Below are 18,260 nucleotides of genomic sequence, written 5' to 3'. Positions count from 1 at the left end.
CTGAGTAAAAACCATGTAACTACAGAAGAGTAAAACTGTTGATTTCTGTTTGCACAAAGTTCATTTGAATGACTGCTTCCTGTGACCATAATCTACTGTACTGAGTTTGCAGACTTTACTGCAATATTAGTGGATTTCCTTTGACATCTTTAATGTTTTCACATACAATTTAATTGTACAATCCATTCAGAGTCTACTGTTTGAAACATGGCCTCCCAGCCAGCAGAGGTCACCATCACTCAAATACTGAGTGCACACAACCTACACCTGCACTGATCCTGTCTCTAATCACCCATGCTGTTTAAAATGAATGTCTTCTGAATATGTGCACGATCATATAAAAGCCATGTTGTTGATTAGACTTACAAAAATCCTCAGCACTAATAAGCCTAGACTTTCAAAGTCAAGTGGCTTTTAGTTGTTTTTTATTCCTGATTTTTTAGCTTTTGACGTTTGCTTTTTTTTCCAGATACTGCCTATCAGCATGGATTCACAGTTGATAAAAAAGTGATCCGACTGAGAAAAAAAAACATCACCCGGGTTTAAAAATGTTATATACAAACACATGCATTTTATGCCAAAATAGTTATTGTCTTGTTGGCCCAAGGATCCCAGTTTGTAATTGAAAATGTTCATACATTTACATTTACATTTATGACATTTGGCAGATGTCCTTATTCAGAAAGACTTACAGAAGTGCGTATAAAGTCTCAATGAATGAATACATCACCACTGCTTCACTAGATCACTGACTAAGAATAACATCAGTCTAAAAAGTCTGGTGGGAGGGAATACATCAGGAAGAGCACACAGGCACACAATTATAAACAAAGATGTTCTATTTTTGGGCACATTGCTAACATTGGGAACAGTGGTAGCTGAAGAGGTAACTCAACCCCAGCACTGCCAAGCGTCCACTGTTGGGCCCTTAAGCAAGGCCCTTAACACTCTCTGCTCCAGAGTGCTGTGTTATGGCTGACCCTGTGCTCTGACCTCAACCACCAAAGCTGGGATATGTGAAGAAATCATTTTACTGTGCTGTAATGTATAGGTGACAAATAAAGACTTCTATTCCATTATTCTATCTGATGTGACTGAAGACAAGAATAAAAGAAAAGGCAGTTCTTCATAGTCGGAATATTGTTGCATAGTTTTCATTATATTAAAGAGTTTTTATACGATTACTTTAATTTCCAAAACATATCCAGACACACTTAGCCACACACACTTAACACTGTGTAACTGTTAAGATGGTAAACACTGCTAGAAAGTAGTTCTCAGACACTGAGACTGTGTAGGCTGTCAGCCAAGATAACTTCTCACATTCCCTCATTACTTGAGTTTAAATAGCATCTGAGGAATAAGCTTTCAGTTTTGCAGGAAATTAGATCAAATTTCTAAAAGTCAGCGCTATGGGACAGACTCGCTCCTCTTACTGCATGATCAAAGCAGGAAATATTATCCAGAGGATGGGAGCAGTGTGGGACAGATGAGAAGAAAGAGGGAGGAGGAGAAAAGTGGGGCAGGAGATAAAGTGGGGATAAAGGTAAAAAATGATCAAATTCAAAGTAACAGGATCATCCAGACGTACCATGGTAAATTACCTTTGGGTCACAGAGATACATAAAAATATACCAGTAAATGTTGCTTTCTGCTTTTATTGTTTTCCTTACTGTTACCATTATGTTTAAAATGTAATGCAGTCTGTTATTCTACGCACATAAAGATATTTAATTTTTTTTCCTCATAAACACCTTAACGATTTAATTTTTTTTACCATACACTGTTAAATATTTTTCTTTATTAAACTAGTCAACTAATTTTATTGACAGTATTGCTGTATTGCTGGAAGTGATATGTAATATTTAAGCATATCAAAACTACTGTTTTAACTATGTTGTCTCTGTTATCACTGCCGAGCATTGTCATCGCTGCTTTTTGTTACAGGTGCATTGTGGGATTGTTGTAACCCTTGTGTTGTTGTGATCATTGTGGATGGAGTGTTATAACATGATGTTGGACCACACAAACAAACAGCTCTCCAAAAACACGTTGGCTCACTCACTCACGACCAGAATGTGCCAGTCATTCTGGATCATTTTCACAAATAAACAGTGGAGTGTTCCAGGACTGTGGAATTCCATAAATGAACTAGGATCTCTGGGGGAGGAAAGATGTGCTCACGCTAAACAATAGAAATACCACTGAAATATGCAACGGCACCCATCTGACGAGCGGCCTGAATAAAGCCATTCACACTCGTCAAGAAAACTCTGTAAACTCGTCAGTTTTGACGCTAAAGGACTGTGCACTAAATACAGACGTCTCGTAACACTTCCATTAAAATCAGTTCAAAAGTTCAGCTGTAGGACAACTACATAACTCCTTCAGCTTCCAGGCGTCAGCTGTCTGTTTTCATGTTGTTACTGAATAACGTGCTTTAAAACGGATAACAAAATTATATGCTGAGGGTTTACAAATTAACTTGTGCATGGATGAAGAATTAAGGAAGAAGGTGTTGAGTTTTTTTCTCTACACTACAGCAAGGTTGACTTCTGAAATCATAAGGTGTTGCTCGATTATCTATAACAGCATGGCTCTGATTGTTGCTCCATGAGTGGACAGGATGTTGTTTCAATATTTTTAGTTCAGTTCAATTCAATTTATTTCTACGGCACTTTTAGCAAGCTTTACAGAATTATAGAAACAGAATAAAAATTTTAAGTTTAAAATTACTTATATTATATATTGACAGTGGCAAAACTCCCTGAGAAGATATGAGAAAGAAATCTTGAGAAAAAACAGACTCAAGAGGGAACCCATCCTCATTTGGGTGACACTAGACAGTAAATAATATAAATGTGAATAATGTCATTTCTTCAACAGTTTGTAGTTGAATGGAATTAAGCAATAAAAAGCTCCTGAGGAACTAATAGGTCAGCGTGTTTTCCGAGTTCACCACAAACCCAACGCTAAATCTTTCCTGCCAAAGTCTTCAAATGATCGCTGATGAAGGTTGACCACAAAGCTGACTGACTCAACAGTAGTTATATAGTACATATAGTGACAGATCATTCACAGAAACTGGTAAGATGGATGTTCCCCACAATCAGGGGAACACAAATTATTGTGTTTTAATAATAAAACACAATAAAAGCACATCAATGACATGGTGAAGTTTCCATTCATCCATTTTCTATAGTATCCTACACAGTTAGCCTGGAGCTTTTCCCAGGTAACATTGGGGGCAATGGACACCAACATTCACTAACACATGTCTGTGGATTGCAGAGGAAACCAGAGTACATGTATGAAACCCTGAAGCTACCATTGAGAGATCATGCAAACTCCACCACACACTGGACAGAAGTTGGAATCAAACCCAAAACCCTGGAGGTGTGAGGCAGACTTGCTAACTGACCCATGGTGAAGTTTATTTAAGCACATGTATAGAAGGAGTTTGGGGTGTCAGCTTTCACAACACAGCAAGTCAGTAAGGTTCACAACACAGAACTGGCAATAAACACTATTCTGGTTTCTTAGTCACAGGATAATGAAGATCAAATGATTATAATCTAAGCAATATCAGGGACTAACTTGTCTCACAAATGTATCATAGCTTTACATTTACCTCTCAGTTGAAGGAAGAGTTGAACTGCAGTGTTTCATTCATTAAGAATTGAAATATTGTAATTGTTAGTAAGTTGCTGAGTCATATAAGGAATCAAACAGTTTGGCATACTGGTACAGAACATGAATCCTCTTCGGGGATTAATGAAATTTTGTCTATTAAACTTTTAACATTTACTGCAAGTATTGCATATTGTAATTAAAATATCCATAGATGTAAATATGTGTGTGATCACATATGAGCCATGCTACCGAATAGCATGTATACTGTATTATATAGCAGAAGTAAGGCCTGAAATGTGTGAACTTAATGACTGGAAGTGTGTGTGTGTGTGTGTGTGTGTGTGTGTGTGTGTGTGTGTGTGTGTTTCTGCAGTGTAAGCACATGCTGTCCTGCATCTGGTGTTTGATAATAGCAGTTTCCTTGTTTCCTTTCCTGAGTAGCCAGCCTTCCTGTCCCACTCTGACAGGGAAATCACACACACACACACACACACACACACACACACACACACACACACACACACACACACACACACACACACACACACACACTTTTTCCACCTAGGACACAAAGTACCTACTTCACTTAACAGTACAGACAGACCAACAAAACATGTGTATATAGATACAAGTGGCTTATTAGCACTACATTATCCTTAGCACACATATTTTTTTTTCATATCATATTTATTTATTTCATTGACTTGAATTATTTATTTAACTATTAACGAATAAAAAGTAGAAAGAGCAAGCCATGTTAAAAGACCATCTGCACTAGTCTGCATCCTTTACTGTAAGTGAAGCAAAGGTGATAACTGAAAACAACAGCATTATTTAAAGCCATGAAAAACCCTGAACACAACCACCTCCATATCTCTAATGATGAAAAACACCAAGAGGGTCACTAACTAAAAACCAAGGCTGTGTTAAAATGGAGACCACTAGCATGTGTTAAACTGTGACGGGTATACAACTGTTGACAGAAAGACAAACAACTCAAGTTCAAAATGTGAGTGTGAAGTGTGTTTGTAACGTCTTTAACTGATGCAGAAGAAGAGCTGTGAAAAATGGCTATGTAAAAATAGAAAATGTATGAGCCATTTATTTTAGCATTTCTTTTGTTACCTAGTCTACTAGGACAATATTTATAGAAAAGCTGCTTTCACACAAAGGTTTTCAAAGTAAATATCGATAACAATCCCAAGCCCCAAGCGCTTCTTCATAAAACTCTCAAATTTTAAGGTGTTATCTTCAACCTCTAAAATTCTTTGTACGGTTTTCTCAACAGTGGGATAAACGTCTCACACTGAAAGCCAACAGAGTCCTGACTCATTTTATATCAGACTCGGTTCTATCAGACCCAGATGGTACACTAGTCTATTGTAAAGTAGTCCATGACACACACACACACTTTCACACTTCGGAGCAATTTAGGATAGCCAATTTGCCTATCTGTCTGTTTTTTTGGACCATCGAAGCTAGAGGAAACCAGTTAAATTGCTCGGTTAAATTTTCACTTCATCGCCTACATATATACAGCAACAGGAAAAAATGTTAGCGGTAGATTGTCATGAGTTAAGAACTAAAATAAAAATGTGACATGCTGAGCTGACTCAAGTTCTTTTTAAAGGCCACAGAGTTGCAAAACTCTTGTTTCACTTGAGTGCGTAGCTTCTCTCTTCGTTTCAAGCATAGTGTGCATGAAAACCTAAGTTGACCACAAATTTGCTGCATGAACCACATGCGCACACACAGACACATGTGCACGCGCGCACACACACACACTAGATGAATGTGCGTGCTTGGTGATCTGACATGAACCGGCAAAAATAGCAATAATAGTTATAAGAATAAGCAGCTATATTCATTCTAAGGACTACATTAAAGAATATTCACTGACAAATGTACACTATATGGATAAAACTTGCTAGACACCTGACCATCACACCCATATGTGCATATGTGTTGAACATCTCATACCAGATTCAGTTCTCCTTTACTGCTATAATAATCTCCACTCTTTTAGGATGGCTTTTTGAAAATTTTGAAGCGTAGCTGTGGAGGATTATAATCATTCAGCAGCAAGGGGCACGGTGGCTTAGTGGTTAGCACGTTCGCCTCACACTTCCAGGGTGGTACAGTAGTTCGATTCCGCCTCCGCCTTGTGTGTGTGGAGTTTGCATGTTCTCCCCGTGCCTCAGGGGTTTCCTCCGGGTACTCCGGTTTCTTCCCCCGGTCCAAAGACATGCATGGTAGGTTGATTGGCATCTCTGGAAAAACTGTCCGTAGTGTGTGAGTGCGTGAGTGAATGAGAGTGTGGGTGAATGAGAGTCCAGGGTGTATCCTGCCTTGATGCCCGATGACGCCTGAGGTAGGCACAGGCTCCCCGTGACCCGCGGTAGTTCGGATGAGTGAATAGAGTGATAGAGTGAAAATGAGTGAATGAGTGAGTGAAAGAGCAGCAAAAACATTAATGAGATTAGGTATTGATGCTGGGTGAGGAGGTCTGGGGTGGGATCAGAGTTCCAGTTTACCCAAAAGGTGTTCAGTGGGGTTGAGTCAGAACTCTGTGTGGTACTATCAAGATTTTCCACTTCATCTTTGGCAAAGCATTTTTTCATTAGTTATAGAACAGGTACTCTGTCATGCTACAACAATGCAGGTCGATGATGATCAGCTGTCCACAAACTTTTAAACTCTTTAGTTTCATACATTGAAACTAGTGGACCTGTGAACAATGACCCATATACAGTATAGCTCTACATCTCTTCTTTATACTGCTGTTTGCTTGATGTTTATATCTTTACAAACACATGTCAAGAAAGGAATCCTTTGTGTATTTTATTTTTCCGTCATGTCACATAATTTTCAGTAGCTGGCAAATACATTCATTCACACTTTTTTACCATAAATGTAAAGACCACTGAAAAGGAACCCAGCTATGTTTATGTATTCACTCTGGATAATGGAGTAGGATTGTACCTGATAGAGTAGAGAATTAGCCAGGGCGTTCATTCAGCTGTCCATCATAGCTGGGGTTCTGCTGGAAGAGACCAGCTGTCACATCTTTTCTCCACCTCTTCTCCTCTACAGTCTGCTCTTACTTTCCTCTTTTCTTCCTTTTCTTAGTCTGTCCTTTCTTAGTTTCCAGAACAAGCAGCAGTCGCAGGTACTATGGTAGAACTTTACCACCTGGGAGACAGACGAGTCAGCAAGAAATTAGATCTTAAGCATTATTTAATCTTTTGAAGTGTTAAAAAAGTGTAGCGAAGAAGCACAATCCACAAGTAAGGGGTATGAATACACAAAACTATAATGAACACAAATGGCTGAGAGGTTTGTGCGTCGGTTTTACCAGTTACACATCAGCCATGACGCCTTTCCTACCCATTTAAATAACAAATAATAGCAAAAAGTTACGGGGGGCATGGTGGCTTAGTGGTTAGCACGTTTGCCCCACACCTCCAGGGTTGGGGTTCGATTCCCGCCTCCGCCTTGTGTGTGTGTAGTTTGCATGTTCTCCCCGTGCCTCAGGGGGTTTCCTCCGGGTACTCCGGTTTCCTCCCCCGGTCCAAAGACATGCATGGTAGGTTGATTGGCATCTCTGGAAAATTGTCCGTAGTGTGTGATTGCGTAAGTGAATGAGAGTGTGTGTGTGCCCTGTGATGGGTTGGCACTCCGTCCAAGGTGTAACCTGCCTTGATGCCCGATGACGCGTGAGATAGGCACAGGCTCCCCGTGACCCGAGGTAGTTCGGATAAGCGGTAGAAAATGAGTGAGTGAGAGAGCAAAAAGTGACCTAGTAATAGGTGTTTTTGTGGGTTTTTTTATTAATTATTGTAAGATTCAAAACTTCTACCTTAAAGAGCAAATATAAAGAACATATGAATCCCTTGGAGCCACCAACACGACTTGATTTGACTTGCCCAGACCCATTATCCCTCAAGCTACAAGGAAGACATGCATGAAGATTTTTCTCTGTACTGGTAACCAAGAGTCAAATGAAGACTGAATGCCTACTTCTTCACCAAGCACTGCAAAATTCTTGACTTGAATGTTTTCTTTCCGTAGTGACTCCTTTCTAAAAGGGTTTTATCTTAATAGCATTCTTATTCCCTGAGCAATTGAACTTTCATGAGGATGTGTTTCATGAGACTAAAAAGCACTTCCGTAATGTGGTCTGGATAAGGACATCCGCTAAATACCGTAAATGCAATGTAATGGATTCAATTATTATTAAATCCTCTTTTTATTTGCTAAAAAAAAACTCAAGTCTGTTGTATTACTAATAATGCTCTGTGAATTATAAATAAGGATTAACCCTGCTACGTATAATTGTTCTATAACAGCAAAAAAACATATATATATATATATATATATATATATATATATATATATATATATATATATATATATATATATTCTTTATTGTCATTACACAGGGTACAATGAAAATAAGTCTCAGACACATAAATATAAAATAATATAAACATTAAAATAAATGATCCAATAAAATACTATTTAGTTGAAGTAGTAGACAGTAGTTGCACTTAACATATTGCACATGTGAACATTAAAGTTGGCAGTAAAGTATAGTAACAAGAAAAGATAATAAAAGTTAATTAGAATGTACATTTCCTGAAGAAAATGTGAATGGTGCTTGCACGTGGCAAGTTCCCCTCATCGTGCTGATTGTTTTGATATGTCACATGTCCATGTTGTGCTAATTTTTGATTTTCACGTGACATCACGTTCATTTCTATGGGATTTTTTTTGCCCGCTTTTTTGTCTGCTGTGCGAACATCGTTTGTTGGATCTCTTATAAAAGTCATAGCACACCTCTCCTCAATGAGCTGGTCGATTTGACACAACATTCATGGGGCTAGGACAAAAGCTGTGGGACAAGTTACGCGGCGAAGTTTTGTCCGGCACAATAACAAGAATGTTGCTTTGCAAGCACCATTAATAATATGTTCCTCACACCCCAGCAATTTGCGTGCAATTACCATTTTAGTTTATTAATAAACACTACATCATGCTTTATAACCATTTAAAGCTACATTTAATGTTAAGGAAAATCTACAATAACTCCAATCTTGTTATCACTTTTATTTGATGTTATAGCAGCTATAAACTTGCATTCTCTCACCAGCCTTTTTTTCCTCCCACTTAAAATTAATAATACCAAGAAAAAGCAACCTGAGATTTTACTGAGAAAGTGAATAGGGCTCGTGTCAGGAAAATCACTGATCATTACAAAGCTATGACACCCCAAACTCCCTCCATACATGTTAAATAAACATCTCCTTAAGAAATATGCTGTACTCATATATGACATATCAGTGTGCATATGTTTAATATAAAATAACATGTTTTAGTTCTGTTTATTATTAGACTCGGATTAAGTGAAGTGTCCACCATCCAAGTTGCTGTGAATGCGCTGTTACTATAGAAACAGTAACATACTGTACATATAAGAAAGAGGACAGACGTATAAAGCATCATTAATCATTTGAATTATAGCCAGAACTGCTGTCTGAGCTGCTGTTATAGAAAATGAATCAGCATCTTCTGACCAATCAGATTCGAGAATTTAATTAACCTGTGATATAAAATGAATTATGGTCACAGTAAAATTTTTAACGAATAGGATGACAAAAATAAACTAAATTGTCATTTTCCAGGGTCATCAGAGATCAGTGATAATCACAGGATGAGAATTTTTGAAACCCTTGTAGTCTTGTGTTTACTTTTATTATGTCGGCGATTAACATCGTTTGAATTTTAAAAGACCGTTCATGATTGAGATGTATCTCTATTATTAATTTCTTTACTGTGTACTATTTCTGTCTTTACTTGCTTTGATAAAACAGTGTAATTCTGCATTACACATTTTATATAAAAGACAAAAATGTTTACACATTCTGTTTACTTGATCTTTACCTACATTGTTTATACAAATTATAACCAAATTCACGCAGTGCACTGAGCTTCGCGGCAACAAAAAAATTGTTTCCCATCATGGTGTAATGCAAGAAAAACGCCAGGAAAGATCATATACGCATTTAAATGAGCGTGACTGGGGAGAGACAGAGAGGCAGGGGGTGTGAGTAAGAAGAGAGTTAGCAGGAAAGCTATATACCTGGGAAAACAGCAAGGCTTATATGGAAAAAAAAAACAGTGCATGTACATGCCATGCTGTTGCTATGGTGATGGTCTCATTTAGCTGCCAGACGGAGCAGGGGGTTATAGGCTCATTATTTTTTTCTTCCCATCCTTTACATTGCATCGTGGGTAAGGTGGCTGCATTCCGTCCGGGTGTCAGTAGCGTAATGGATCCCGGTGTCCTCAAATCAATGGGGGAAATGAAATGTCATGCTCTGACACATACAAAATGACCCAAATAAAAGTTGCTACCGAGGTTGATTTACTGAGTTAGATTTCTACTGGGTTACGGACGGAGGTATCGCTGACTATTGCTCTGAAAGAATCAGGTTGCATAATGGCGAGCACATTAGCATGTGTCATGATGGTTTTTAATATAGAGCCAGCTGCATGATTTAAAAGCTCTGTGTTGATTCAATGACAAAACATGTCGCTTTATTTCAAACAACAATGCTGCCTTTCAGCATTCAAACACAACGCCACAGAAGCATGACTTTCTCCATTTTGGGTCCAGAACCACGCACAACATGATGTATACAATGCAAACTTTTTTCAGTGAGGAGAACAAACAAAAACAAAGCAAAACTGAAATTAAAGCCTTGATTTGAGAACTTATATGTGAATTTATCAATCTAATCAATGAAGACATGCATCTTTTATCTTCCCCAGCATGCTCTCCGCCTCAGCGCCATCTAAAGGTGTGCCGAAGTGACCTTTAGTGTGCCAGATGAAAAGAACCCTGCTGTGACCGATGACTAACAGAGCGTGAAATCTAGTTATAGCACTTTTAAACGTGTAGGACAAGTGCCCAGTCAATTGTGGTGCTTACATTTGCTCTGTGCTACCCATGTGTGTCATGACACTCCAGCTGTTCGGAGGTTTGAGATTCGAGTTATCTGTGGATAAAGTGCATAAGGTTTCTGTGAAGGTTTAGGAGACGAATGTGGGAGAAAGTGTGTGATGATCTAGATCATATAAATCAGTCGGATATGAAGTGTATGTGATATGTAGCAGGTATTTTTTCCAAGTTTTCTTTGCCACGGTTGTGCTCATGAGAAGTCTAATTATAATATTCTTATTTCTAAAAAGCTCTATGGCAATGTCTGTTCTTAAATGCTACGCAAGTGTTAATTTAGCTGCTTTGACGATTCACAAAGTATTGTATGAATATTAATAAGAAAATGCATGTTTGTGGATTTGGGATTCAAACTCACAACCTTCCAACTGGTAGTCCAACACCTAAACCACTAGGCTACCACATCCCACCTCAGCAGGGACATGAGTGCGAGGGTCATTATATAAGATAAATGTTGTTGAATCGATTCAAATGTATTTCTATTTGACTAATTTCTTTTATATACAGTGCAGTGCTGAGTTAGGAAGCAAGCTCATCGCTGCTAGAAAAGAATTTAATCTCTGTGAGAATCACAAGCACTAATTGAACTCCTACAGAGTTATCTCTGCCCTACAGGGCTGCATTTGTTATAATTTATCTCCATGTGGGAAAATTAGAGATGAGAGGAATAGATATTGAAAAGAACAACTGTGAGTCAGCTTTCAAAAAATTATATCTCACAGTCGTATTGCAGAATGGTTTAATGATAAATAACACAGTAATGTAGGCTTTAGACTGATTACACTGCAGGTTTATTTAGGAATACTCTGAAACTAGAGACACCGGCAGATCTGGAGTGACATCCAACTGCTTATTTATGTATTATTGTTTTACTCTTTCTGCCCAAACCTCAGAGCAATGATTAGGAAGTAGCACACTCTGAACCAGACCAGGTCCCATTCGCCTTCAAACCGCATCTCATAAAGTCAGAGCCAGTCACATGTCATGTTTCTGTCCCACAAAGACCTCATTTCTGTGCTCCACTTAATCAATCTGTCAAAAGACAGGCCTGATTTTAATAATAGACATCTTCTCATGCAAGAGACCTGGCATGCATGTGTATATATGAAATGAGAAGAAAAAAAACTATATTTTATTTGCATAGTAAATTAGTTAAATATTTACACTCCCAGCATTTGGCAGAGGTCCTTATTCAGAGTAACCTACATTTATCTCACTAACCCTTATCCAAAAGGTTTAGGGCTTTGTTCAGTGGGCCAGCAGTGACAACTTGGTGGACATGGGATTTGAACTCACACCCTTGTGTGATAAGTGGAAGTGATGACCTATGATTTTTTTTTTTTATTCTATTCTATTCTATTCTATATAGCGCTGTATGAATTACTTAGTTTTTAAAAAAATGTATTTAAAATTTTTAAAGAAATTAAATTAAAAGAAAACCTGTAAGTTGCAGAATGTTTAAATAAATCCACCCCTATAACAACAAAAGAATAAAATTCAATCTAGAACTGGTAATATGATGATAGTTGGTCATGATATTGATATTGATATGTTACAGTATACTTTCAGAGATATTGATATTGAAGTGCTTTTTATATCCATTACATACTCGGTTTGGAAGCAGCTTATTTGATGTTATTGATTGATGTAGGCCTGCTAAATCTAGGAACCTGAAGGGTCAGTTTGTTCTGCCTTCTGAGATGTATTTCTACTCACCAAGGTTATAAAAGAGAAGTTATTTCATTTCCTCATACCAGTCTCCTCTAACCTCTCTCATCAGCGAGGCAGTTCTGCCACAAAACCGCTGCTCATTGAATGCTTTTTTGTAGCTGATGTTTTTCACACAATTCTGTGTAAGTTCTGTACGTTGTTTGTGAAATTACTGTGACTTCAGCGGTTTCGGAAAAGTTTAAACCTCTGTGAGAAACACATCTGGAAACAGCAAAAACACTGGTATAACCTTTTCCTTATTTTGATGTCTGGTGTGAGGATTAACTAATGCGGCGCTGTATTTAGTTTATTTTCATCTTATGAAAAAAAGAATATACTAGATTTATGATATTTTTCTTTGCTAAGCTGGATTTTTTTGTAATCTACAACCCATATAATCGACACACAGAGGTCATGCTGTATTCTGCCATTACAAAAGACTGGGGAAAAAACTTTTCTTGATCAATCAGGGGCTTCCCTAATTTGCCTGGTGTTTCCATCAGAGTGCTTTTTTGGCTGAACTCTCTCTGCTTTATCACTCATTTCCTCTCTTCCGCTGTGTTTTCTTCATCAGCTGGTCCCTGAGTGCAGTCACACACTCAGATAGTCCTGAGCAGAAGAAAGGTGGGCATTGTGGCAGGATACTGCACCTGGTCCACTGTGCCCATGCCCAGTCCTCAGTCAGAACACTGAAAGTGCACACTTCGTCTGATATCTGATAAGTGTCAGTTCTAGTGTTTCTTTTGCTTTTCACATACTTTTATTTTGTATTTTGGTTCCTAAAAGCATGGGCCAAAATTCATGAAATGTATTAATGCAAAAAGTTGCTCCTAGTGAAGAAAATCGATGAATATTCATAGAAATGTTGGTATTTCCCTTCAAAATTAAAGAAAAGATCATAGTAAAGATAAAAGTTATTAAAAAGTTAGGCATTTTATCCCTAAAAAGAGCTCATGAGGTCAAAAAGTCTTAGGAGTAGTGAGGAGGACACTTAAGAGGCTTAAGAGTTTCTTTAGCAGAGGAGAAAATGGCCAAAGCTGAAGAGGGAGAAGAAATGTATTGTATACAATATACTAATAATATAATAATAGTAATATAATAATACTAAAATGCTACAGATTAGATTCGTGTAGGGATTATTTTTTGTGACTATATTACATATACACATATTTATATATATATATATTTATATATATTATATATATATATATATTTATATATTATATATATTTATATATATTTAGAGATACCCCAACATCTCCAAAACAGATCCGAAATGTCATAGCAACAGAATTGATATAATTTGGTGCTATTACATTTCTGCACTGTGTCGAATATGTTTACGTTTACATTTACATTACATTTATTACATGTGTAACATACAGATGTTAACGCATGTCTAATATGATCGGTCATGAACTTAATCACTACACGACATAGCCTGAAATATCTTAACATAGGCCACGTTCACACTGCAGGTAAAAGTGGCCCAAATCCGATTTTTTTGGGGTCAAGTGACCAGGTCAGACTTCTTCAGGAGTAGTGTGAACACTCAAATCTGGCCCAGATCTGATTTTTTCAAATCAGATCTGGGCCACTTCCATATGTGGTCCTGAATCAGACCCAAATCTGATCTTTTCCAATGTGGCCGCAGTGTGAACAGCCAAGGCGGATTTGATGCGACTTTTACGTCAATCTACATCGACATTCGTCACAATTATGCCTTTTTTTTTTTTTTTTTTCCGCCGGCGAAAACGTGACACAAACGTGACTGGTAACGTGTGTGTTAAGAGTGTTATATAAAGTGGTTACGTGAACCAGCTCATAATGTTTGCATTGAATACATCACATTATAGCATTACATGATATGTTTGCTTGCACCAGATGATACAATACTTCCTCCATAACCTCGCCAACGGCGTGCTGCGTGTGACGTCATTGTTATTGTTCGTTTGCGCATGCGGGTCAGTTTGAAACACCAAACAGTTCACACTGGTATCTGATATAGGCCACATTTTAAAAGGTAATGTGAACAGCCAAACAAAAAAAATATCCGATCTGAGCAAAATATCCGAATTGAGCATTAAGACTTGCAGTGTGAACGTGGCTATAGAGACAAAGTGAATGCTTATAACAGACCAGATTTTTTAATTAGACAACCAATCACAGTCTTCAAAAGAGTGTGTCATACCCAGTAACAGGGCTCAGCTCCACCTCCTCTTTAAGATAAAAGCTGTTGTATTTTCCTGGTTCAGAGTTGCTCTGAAATCCCTCTGAGGTCCTGAATCACTGGTGAATGACAACCCTGACAACTGATTAGGATGAAAGTAGCTATGCAGAACTTCTGGAAACTGTCCCAACAGACATTTTGAGCAATAGGTTTAATTTGACTTGGCTTAAGGAAAGAGAACTAGAAAAGGGGGCAAGAGAACAGGATCTGAATCTCTCTGACAGGACAGAAGAAAATAACAGCAGCTCATAAATCAGCAGCTTTCTGCACCCTGTGTTCTGCTCAGCACAATCCTATATAGAGTATATATCTTCCTTTTTTTTTACCTTGAGGTTAAAAATAGCTTTCCTTGTATGTGCTCTCTCAAATGTGAGAACACACAACACACACACACACACACAACCACACACATACACACCTGCTACCTGTGATTCTTTTCTGTAGACAAGCACAAGCACAATACACCCTGTATTGCTCCTATTCCTATTCATCAACTAAGCATCCTTAATTTTATGTAGCTTTAGGATTCCATTTATGAGGTTAGAGGAAAAACACAAATATAAGTAATATCATTTTATGAAAATGTCTGATTTGCTGGGATTTTAACACAGAACAAAAACCGCACCTGTCTGTGTCCTTGATTGCTTGTTGATGAGAGGACATAGGAGAATGGTCAGACTGTTCTCAGCTTACAGGGAGAACTATGATCACTCTAATAAACGCTCTTTACAAACATGCTGATCAAAAAGCATATCACGTCTGACACTACAATGAGCAACAGCTCACAAAAATTAAGTTGTTGTGATGACAGAAAAAAAATAGGTGACATTTCATGGCTACTATGAATAATTATTGATTGACATTGACATTAATATTGCATATTGGTATTATTTATACTGATAAGCAGCTTAGTCCTCATTCTGGTAACATGCAATGGATTGGATGCTAAAACCTGCAACCTGTCTGGCACCGATAATGATCAAAGTCACTGAGATTACATTTTCCCTCAGTCTGACTTTTGATGTGAACATTCAAGCTCTTGAGTTGGCACTTTGACTGATTGGACAACATCCATCAATGATTTAGACTTTACCATCCGACACCATGTATCCGACTTTTCGGCCAAATGTGGGGACATAAAATTTCTCATCAATGTACCAAAGTTTTGGTATCAGTTTTGATACTTCCCAGGATTGATCAGAGGAGATTTGGTATATTTTTGTATTTTATGTGTTGAACCCCACAAAGAAAACCATCAGACTAGGCTCAGTTTCTATGAGGATGTCAGTATCGGATTTGTATTCAGGATACTCTGAGCTCTAAGCTCTGTTTCATATCATGAGATTCAAAAAAACTGACTCGTTCACTTAAGCAGTGTACACTGCACATAAAGTGTGCCTCCATAAGCCCATATCAATACGCTAATATTCATCTCTACGAACTGCAGAAGTAATCCAAAAATCTAAATCATTTATTTAAATTCATACTCAGTATATCAATATTTAAATACTGTCAAAGTGTCAAAACATACTGATATTATAGCACCACTGAGAAAATTTCCCTTCTGTAATTATTCTGCCGATTCTTCCACTTTATATTTGTTAACTCAAATGCTGAAAGAGCTTAGCTGATGAATCCACTTCCTGGAGAGCCATTTAATCAGGCGGGTATCTGATGAGGCCAAGTGAGAGTTATTAATCAGAAAAAGCTTTGGAAGAGCAGCACCAGACAGCTGATGGAGCTGAGCTGAATTTGGATAAATGATGTTTACCGACAGCTCAGTTCCTGGTTTCAAGAAGAAGACCAGGACTAGAAGAAATGATAGAAAAGGAAAACAGGCAGGAAAAGAATGAGAACATTCATTCATTCATTTGGTATTTTGCTATTTCACTATTTCGTTCTCCATCCTGTGACTCATTCAGGTTATATGACAATCTGTCGCCAGACTAAGCAGAAAATTTGCTGATAACATCAGACTTTTGAGAAACATTGGAATTCACATACTGAGCTCTCTCTCTCTCTCTCTCTCTCTCTCTCTCTCTCTCGCTCTCTCTATTGCATCAAGAAAAGAGGAAGTCATATCTTCATTTTCTCTCTTAAACTCTTTTCTACAGTTTGTTTTGACTTTATTATGTGTACATGAACTTACAACCTTTAAGACACGGACCACATAAACATCATTGTATATAAGAGAAAGAAAAAGCAACTATATTACCCAACATAAAACCATTTAACCCAAACAAAAATATAGCCAGTGGTTTGTAATTGCACATGACCATACAAATGCACAAGAAAAAACTTCTAATGAATAATAAAACATTCAGCACACAGTTACAGAGGTCAAGATTACATTTTTTTTTTGTTGTTTTTTTTTTTTTGTGGTAAACTTTCTGATGTTAAATATTCATAAAAATACCAGTCTAGCATGAAAATCCCACACAAAATGCACAGACAAATAAAGTTTAAAAGAAAAGCTCTTACTGGCTGGCAATGAATGTACCTCAATTAAATTGGCATCATGAGTGAGTCCTGTCTGCAAGAGCTCCTGAAATCCTGCTAAGTTTACAGACAGAACAGAAATTTAATAGTCAAGGATCAGCGGAGCCGGGCAGCTGTTGTCGTTTTCAGCTTGAGGCATTTGAAGAGATGCCAGAACTCTCTGATGAGCCAGAAGAACAGAAATGCATGACATTACTTCCTGTGTGGAACCAGGGTGTTTGTGGTCTTGTGAATGCACGTGTAAATTTAGCTCACATGAGAACTTCTTATATTCCGAGTATATAATACAATATTACTCACATTAGAAGCACAAGACTGTCTTTCTCTTAATGGCATAGCGAACATGGAACCTGAAATCAACTAGGCTTTAGTGGTAAAAAGTAAACTTGGTAAACTTGCAGACAGGTGATTTTCAGTGACCTACAGATTAAATATCAAGCTATTGTTCACTGAAAATCATGTTTCCCATGATGCTTCAGCAACTGCCAGTAAGTTAAGCCAAGTTCTTTGACAGAGTGTCCTTCGGAAAAAAGGTTACTTTGTGATTTTCACACAAAAACTGCCAATTTGCTCTAAAGCCCTGATACCTAATCAGACTTTCAGGGAACAGTTACATATCTGGCAGGAAAGTATTGAGTTAGAAGGATGAATGGTGGCCTTGAAGCTGATAAGTTATTAGGACAGACTAGAGTCAGAGGAACTGTATGATGGTTGAGAGAACTATTTCCTTACACAGGAAGGCTGCTTGATACACAGGTTTGTAGAATACTTTGCTACTAATTTAATTTAATATCTAGAACTTGTCTAATCATAAGATATTTCAAGTATGTGCGATGTACCTGAACAGCATATCTTTAGCATGTGCTACTCATACCAAGTCCCGCCACCTGCCACAGTCCTCATTTTGATGAGTTTTACAAGGCTGATTAAATAGCATACATAGATTATGAATAACAATCAGTTTAGAATCATCAACAGCGGCTCAAATGGTTAATGGTTAGTGATCAGCTGTCAATCTGCCTTATCATGGCTGAGCCTGCGCTCTGACTTCGAACTTCCAATGTCACTGTGCTGTAATGTATATGTGACAAAATAAAGGCTTCTAAACACTGGTCACATGTTCAATCCTCCACGAAATCCCCACTGATGGGTCCTTAAGCAAGGCCC

General features: G+C 37.7%; 1 protein-coding gene across 2 annotated transcripts in view; it reads right to left on the bottom strand.

Annotated features, from left to right (window-relative positions):
* ptprea (protein tyrosine phosphatase receptor type Ea) overlaps positions 1-18,260 on the bottom strand; it is an 86,495-nt gene that overhangs the window by 39,609 nt on the left and 28,626 nt on the right. The window contains exons 1-2 of one of the 2 annotated variants that reach the window (XM_060895434.1): positions 17,095-17,256; positions 6,616-6,825 (exon numbers count right to left, since the gene is read on the bottom strand). The gene's annotated coding sequence lies outside the window, so the exon portion shown is untranslated. Of the gene's footprint in view, positions 1-6,615; positions 6,826-17,094; positions 17,257-18,260 lie in introns of those variants that run through there. The other variant, XM_060895425.1, reaches the window with a different exon arrangement.

This window comes from Tachysurus vachellii, chromosome 2, assembly GCF_030014155.1.
Source record: "Tachysurus vachellii isolate PV-2020 chromosome 2, HZAU_Pvac_v1, whole genome shotgun sequence".
Taxonomy (NCBI): domain Eukaryota; kingdom Metazoa; phylum Chordata; class Actinopteri; order Siluriformes; family Bagridae; genus Tachysurus; species Tachysurus vachellii.
Note: the sequence above shows the minus strand (reverse complement) of the source record. Positions and strands in the feature narration are given on the sequence as shown.